This window comes from Chenopodium quinoa, unplaced genomic scaffold, assembly GCF_001683475.1.
Source record: "Chenopodium quinoa cultivar QQ74 unplaced genomic scaffold, ASM168347v1, whole genome shotgun sequence".
Classification (NCBI taxonomy): domain Eukaryota; kingdom Viridiplantae; phylum Streptophyta; class Magnoliopsida; order Caryophyllales; family Amaranthaceae; genus Chenopodium; species Chenopodium quinoa.
In genome coordinates this window covers 1598538-1603968 of record NW_018743218.1, presented here as the reverse complement: position 1 = coordinate 1603968, position 5431 = coordinate 1598538, and the positions used below count along the sequence as shown (strand labels likewise).

At 36.5% G+C, this 5431-nt stretch overlaps 1 long non-coding RNA gene across 3 annotated transcripts; it reads right to left on the bottom strand.

Moving 5' to 3' along the window:
* Nucleotides 1-423: 423 nt before the first annotated feature.
* On the bottom strand, nucleotides 424-4456 carry LOC110734729. 3 transcript variants are annotated; one of them, XR_002513888.1, is made up of 5 exons: nucleotides 4314-4456; nucleotides 3601-3868; nucleotides 3135-3522; nucleotides 2917-3006; nucleotides 424-830 (listed from the first exon to the last, which is right to left on the bottom strand). It is a non-coding gene; the product is annotated as an uncharacterized LOC110734729 (long non-coding RNA). The 3 variants fall into 3 exon arrangements; XR_002513889.1 differs by having other exon boundaries at nucleotides 3210-3522; XR_002513887.1 differs by having other exon boundaries at nucleotides 2917-3522.
* Nucleotides 4457-5431: the final 975 nt, after the last annotated feature.

Genomic DNA, 5431 nt, shown 5'->3' with positions numbered 1-5431 from the left:
TATCGAAATGAGGGATAAGAAGGGGGCCGAGAACCATGTTGCCGATCACTTGTCTATATTACCACATAATAATGTTGAAAGTGTTCCGATAAATGAGGAGATGGGTGTTGAGACCCTTATGGCTATCGCTTCTTCTCCTAGCTCGTGGTTTGCAGATTTCGCAAATTACCTACACTAGACGAAAAAGGTAATTTGGCACCGGTTCAAACCCCCCCCCCTAAGGCACCGGTTTTGAACCGTTGGGGATTTGAGGGATGCCAAATCCCCAAAAATTTGGCACCGGTTCAAAACCGGTGCCAACTAAAGGCATTCGCACCGGTTAACCGGTGCCAACTAAGGGCATTGGCACCGGTTAACCAGTGCCAACTTCAGAGGAGCAATTTTTTTTATTATTTTCAATACTATTGGCACCGGTTCAAAGCAAGAACCGATGCGAAAAACCCAACTTTAGGCACCGGTTCTTGCTTTGAACCGGTGCAAAAAGTGTAAAAAATAATTTTAATAAAACTTTTGACACCGGTTCTGGTCAAAACCAGTGCCAAAAATAGCCTACAAAAATCAAAAAAAAAAATAAAAAAATTTGCATTTTTTTCAGTTAAATTGATACATAAACATTAACATATATATAAAGTTACATATTTTCATTAAAAAAGGCAGTAATATTACAATTTTCGTCCAAAAAAAATGTTTGTATTGCATATATAGAAAGTTACATATTTGCCACCCCTGTCTAGGTATGACTTGTAAAATAAGCTGTGAAAGGCCCCCACGTTGTAGGGATCCTAGCAGCAGAAGAACGTTCAACTAATTGGGCTCTTTTTCTCCGATACCTGCAAATCATAAAATCAACTAAATCATTTAACCAATTTTAGAGCCACCACTTTGCCTCAATATAAGAAAGACGAAAAAGAGATGCAGGTTTCATTCAAGTCCCCTAAATAAGGGAATGAGCTGTTTTCTGATTTTGTGATTGACAAACAAACGAGGGAAAACAACATAGTTTCCAGCTACAATCTGCTAAAGTTAGCTTTTATTTCCAAACAAGCATCCTTTTTTAACCAGAAATGGAAGACTTCATACTAAAATTTTGGAAGAGTTATATCAACCACACCATCAAACATTAGTAGCTAAATAACAAGAAGCAAAGGCAGCTTACTTACGGAGAAAAAACCTGTCATTTACCCTTTTATCATAGATTTTTAGTCGTAGAAAAACCTTTTAGAATGTAATAGCAAAATAATTAAAGTTTATGAGCTCAAAAGTTGAAGAAGAGGTTTGAGAAAGAACGCCGTAACAAAGTGACAAATAGCTTATGGGGTGAAAACCTGAAAATTAGGCTTAAAAGCATGGGGGGAAATATGTATACACAAGCTATAGACTTTAAATAATGAAGATCTGGAAAAAGTAAGAAAATCAAGCTTGTGTCGGGAATACAAATAGAATTCTCACCAAGTCACCAGAATGTTGAGCTTCACCACCTAAATTTTTTTAGTATATTCATCAATGTTGAGATAAAGAGTAATTTAGATCTAGCCTGGTGCCCACAAATAATAAACTAGTATACTGAATAAATGAGCCCCTTAACTTATTCTTCTCCATTTGTTTTTTTCCAAATTCCAATTGAATGAACACTCTTCAATTATACTAATAATCTAACAGCTATGGAGGTTGTTTCTAAACACTGTCAAAATTCACCATGAGAAACAAGTATTACAACTCCAATTCCACCGCCCTGCTCAGCGGAACTTCTACCAGTCCCAGAGTGTACTAGTATCTAGCTACCAATAATATTAGAGGAAGAAAATAAATAACATCTGAATTCCTCTAACACAAATAGCATGTCCTAATATGTCCGAATTTCACGTTTCTTCACAACAGTTTTATATAGATGAAGTCCAGATACATCAATAATTCTTGTTCTGCAATTATTCTTGACAGTAGATTTATGCTTCACCTTGCACATATTTACTAATTATTGATCTCTTCTCCAGAAAATTCTAGTAAAGGCAAAAGAATACTCTGTTCACTGCTCACCACCACAAGGTTCGTTGTTCCTAATCTCTAACATACAAGTCTAATTGGTTCTTTTGGTTTTTATTTTCCCCCGCATGGGAGAGAAGCTGAAACGCAGAAAAATAAACTATGTAATAAACTACATAGATTGGTATGAATTTCACTCATTGACCTTAGTCTCTTCTACATATGTGATATCATTCCACAAAGAAAATGTGAAAAAGGTATGACACTTAAGTGCAATGATCCAGATAAAAATTAGTGATAAAATACCTTACTAGATCTGCAATAGAGACTATTTTGAGGTTTTCCTTCTGTGCAAATTCACGAAGCCTAGGCAATCTAATTGGATAAGAACAGTAAGCAAATTGCAGCATAAAACTTTGAGTGCATAATCTTTTAGTAAGCTTCTTCCTTTTTTTTTTAAGATTAATCTTTGAGTAAGCTGAGCCACACCCAGCAAACCAAAATTATATACTCCCTTTTAAGATTGTATTACATTGATTTTGGCCCTATTCACGTGTATCACTTTGGCCACTCATTTCTACTAATATATAAAAATAAATGTATCAGTTATCACGTAATATATTACAGGATATGTGTCATATGTCTAAATTTATAATTTTCAAAAATTTTAAGATCTATGCGTCTTCTTAATAATTCCAAAATATTATCCTTCCACTGAAGTACTGATGTAGCCAAAGATAAATTGTAATATATAGATTCGATTGATCAAATGGCAGTTTAAAACACAAATGACAACAATACAATTATGCATCAAAAAGCCTCTAGATAAAACGCTCAGCACCAGAACTGGGATTTAACAGTAACAAGTAGAACATAATACACTGCAACAAGACAAGCATTCTTCTTGAATACAAAAATTTAATAATTAGCACTTACTATTTGGATGAAACATCCGAGAGACAAAGCGCACTGTAGGAGGCTTATTTGGGTAGTCCTCAGTAAACTAAAGTGTCAATTTGAACGTTCCTGACATACTCAAAACAAATAAATGAAACACCAAATTGAGATATGGTCTTATGGCTCATCTTAGTGGAGTAGAAAGTTTATTGAATTGAGATAAGCATAGTTATACTATTTTTTGTAGATTTGTTTACCTAATTTTCACTTTATACATGTTAATGTATATAGTATACTGATTACTGAGATCTTGTTAATGCTACCTGAAATACCTTTTTAGTATCAGGTTTTGTTTCTCCATACTGTATCTCACTTTTGTGGTTTTCATGGTGTCAATTCTTGCTAGACATGTAAAACTACAAGTTTAATGTCACAGGGCCACAATGTTGATGACTTTTCTAGAGTATGTTCAGCCCAAAAGCATGTGCAATTTCTTATTCACCTGTATGCAATATTATTTGAAAGTTAATAAATAAAAGATGAAAAGCCAAAAAGGTATGCAGCAGCTAACTGATTCTGCTATTGAGGTTCCAAAACCCGACTTTACAAATTTGAGCTAAGAGAACACCTCCTGAACTTGACCATCTGTTATAGCAGAGAAACTGGTCAGCCAGAGAGTAGGAAGGTTTTATATGGAATAAATTAGTAAATAGTGCAACTCACCAGCAAGACTAACGGCAAAATTTGCTTGTGCATCTGCATCAGAGTTAAATTCATGCAAGTAATCCTTGGTCATGACAGACATACGATGAAATTCATTGTGCAATTTGGTAAAGTATTCAAACAAATGGTTTATGTTCTCATCTCATCCACATTTCTCATCCACACATTAGTACGAGCCAACGAAGATCACACAAGTATATGCCCTACGGGATAGGGTTGATCAGTCAAGATGTGCAATGTTAAACCTTAACCAGTTGAGAAATAGGGGCTGCGAAACATGTATAATGTGAAAATTAGGTAAACAAATCTACAAAAAATAGTAGAACTATGCTTATCTCAATTCAATAAACATTCTACTCCGCTAAGATATCAGTAGCAAAACTCCAGCATTTCAGGAACTAATGAAACACCAAATTATAATTCAATCAGGCCCGTCCCAGAGGCAGGGCAGGAGGGGCGGCCGCCCTAGGCCCAGGGAAAAGAGATTTGATTTCATACTGAATTATCTCGAAAAATACATAATTTTAGGGATACTTGATTCAATTCAATAATCAAATTAAGCTCATAATTTTCTTTTATTTTGGATATGATGTTTCATAATCTAAGAATTTGTGAACCCTAAACTTAAAGCACTGATAATTAAATTAGATTAGATAAAATATAAACCCTAGATTGTGAAATTGATGTGATGATAACAACAACAAACAACTTACCTTAGAAGCTGCTTAAATGGAGGATACAAGAATTAGATTCAACGGAGAATGCTTCAATGGAGAACGCTTTAATGGAGAACATTGAGTGCGCTTCAATGAAATAACTCAGAGACTTAGGAAATAGGAATGGAGGCCTTTAATGGAGAAGGAGATCGAAGGAGAGAGACGGAGTGTTAGGAAAGCTCAGAAGCCCCTTCAATGGAGAAATTCGAGTACGCTACAATGGAGGAGAGAGAGAGGCAGATCAGATGAGAACGAAGAGGAAAGAGCAAGCAAATGAAGAAAAAGACGCGCCTTAAACCGGACTTTTTTTTTAATGGCACCGGTTCAAACCGGTGCTAATTACTATAGTTGGCACCGGTTTAAGGCGAACCGGTGGCAACTCTATTGCTTTCTTTGTTTTTTTTTTTAAGGTTGGCACCGGTTTTTGTTGGAACCGGTGCCAACTCCCTATTTTCCAATCACGCCCATTTCTTTTGGCACCGATTTTCAAGAACCGATGCTAAAGGGGGGGGTGGCTAGTTGGTTTTTTCTACTAGTGCTAGCTAGTGGAATTATCCCATACCAATACTCATCTCAGCAAAAGAAGAGATTTTTCAAGGAAGTAAGGCGTTATTTTTGGGATGACCCATTATTATTCAAACAATTTGGAGATGGTATATTTTGGAGGTGTGTCCCGGACCATGAAATTAAGAGCGTGCTCGAACATTGCTATTCACTACCGTGTGGAGGACATGGTGGTGTAACTAAAACTGTGGCTTAAATCTCTCAATCTCTACTCTAGTGGCCTACCATGCATGGTGATGCCCAACGATACATATCTAGGTGTGATAGGTGCCAAAGGGCAGGAGGCATCACAAAATGGGATGAAATGCCTCAATTAGGTATCCTTAACGTTGAACCATTTGATAATTGGGAGGTTGACTTAATGGGTCCCTTCGTGTCCTCATGCGGAAATGCTTATATTTTGGTTGCGGTTGACTACGTGACCAAGTGGATAGAGGCTATACCATCGCCAACCAACGACCACAAAGTAGTCCTCAAGCTTCTAAGGAAGATCATCTTTTCAAGATTTGGGGTGCCCCGGACTCTAATTAGTGATGGTGGATCGCACTTTG